We start from the raw sequence: 1,499 nt of genomic DNA on the forward strand, positions 1-1,499 counted from the left end.
TATAGTAGTGAAAAAGAGTACGTGAAGAAAAAAGAATGATCGAAACCGCAGTATTCATAAAAGAGTAGGCGAGAAAACCCCAGATGTCCTACTGCTTCAGCCCAGATTCTGAAGTGTTCATCGATGGACACTTTTCTATCCCAGAAGCCCACGCGAGAGGATACGTCATCATCAAACGTGATGGAGAACAGCGACGAGGGTGTTTATTATAAATTAAAAACATGGTTCCCTGTGTTAAAATCATATTTGTTGAGCTACTGGATAGTAAACTGTTGATTTGCTTAAGGTGTAAGATGCTTGACAGTAACGTTACAGTATATTTGTGATTTTTTTTTTCTGTGAAAACACTTTTATTATGTATAGCGAACAGGGAGCTCCAGTAAGCACACATACGTCTTCAAAGTGCATTTACATAAACCTTATACAGTACATCTTAAAGATGATTAAATGTCTATTTAATATGAGACAGGAAAATATTCTAAAAGAATTGCATATGAGCACATCACAACATGAACAGACATCTGAGTGTGTGATGTATGTGTGCTATTATGTAGAATTCACTGTCAACACTGCTTACATTAGATGAATGTAAGTAATGTAAATAAACAAATCTACATAGAGTAACTAAACATAAGTTATCTATTTCATTTGTCCATTAGTATTGTTGATAAATTGAGGAACATTTGTGTTGGATAAAAAGCGAGTTAACACATCAGCAGCTACCTCGACATGTAAATGCAGCATTGAGCAGATAATGAGATAAGAGGTGACTTGACTCTTGTCTGGATGTTACAGGAACAGATGAGACACATGTTTGTTTATCCAGTGAAGAGTGACTGATGAAGCAATGCTGCCATCAAAGGCTCTCAGTGAGTATACTACAGACATCAATAAAACATCTTTTAAATCTTAAATTGTAGTTTATTTTAATTATTGTAATTTCAAACAGAGTTATCACAGAACTTTTCTGATTCTTGATTTCTGTGCATTTGCTGCAGAGCTTTTGTGGTGGAGCAGGACCTGCAAGGAAAGGTGACGGCGGCATTTGTGAATAAAAGGGAAAACCTGAAACAAAAATATAAATTGAGATCATTTTGTTACTTCTAATACAGAAATCAAATGACATCATTATGTTAAAATGACTGCTTGTGTATTGTGTTTGTGCATTTTTGCAGGATCTGAAATGTCTGCAGACTGGTGTGAGCTGTGAGGATGGCGGACAGAGCCAGTGAGAGCATCTAGAGAAAGACCGAAAGACATTGAGGATGTGAGTTTGGTCAAGTTTGTCCTGCTGGTTTCTGTTCATACAACATCAGTCAATGAAACCTGAGTTTCAGAAGCTTTAAAAGCATCATCAAATAAAGTCCTGAAGCTTCTGAAAGTCAGGTTCTATTGACTGATATTGTATGAACACAAACCAGCAGGACAAACTTGACCAAACTCACCTATTGTGTTCAGAAAAATACAAAACAAAAACACACACAAGGAATGAACAGCAC

At 36.3% G+C, this 1,499-nt stretch overlaps 1 long non-coding RNA gene across 1 annotated transcript; it reads left to right on the forward strand.

The window, feature by feature from the left end:
* The first annotated feature begins 782 nt into the window (after nucleotides 1–782).
* Nucleotides 783–1,052, forward strand: LOC107693462 (uncharacterized). The gene is made up of 2 exons (XR_001634744.1): nucleotides 783–869; nucleotides 999–1,052. It is a non-coding gene; the product is annotated as an uncharacterized LOC107693462 (long non-coding RNA).
* The last annotated feature ends 447 nt before the right edge of the window (nucleotides 1,053–1,499 follow it).

Source organism: Sinocyclocheilus anshuiensis, unplaced genomic scaffold (assembly GCF_001515605.1).
Source record: "Sinocyclocheilus anshuiensis isolate Anshui unplaced genomic scaffold, SAMN03320099.WGS_v1.1 scaffold987, whole genome shotgun sequence".
In the NCBI taxonomy this organism is placed as follows: Eukaryota; Metazoa; Chordata; class Actinopteri; order Cypriniformes; family Cyprinidae; genus Sinocyclocheilus; species Sinocyclocheilus anshuiensis.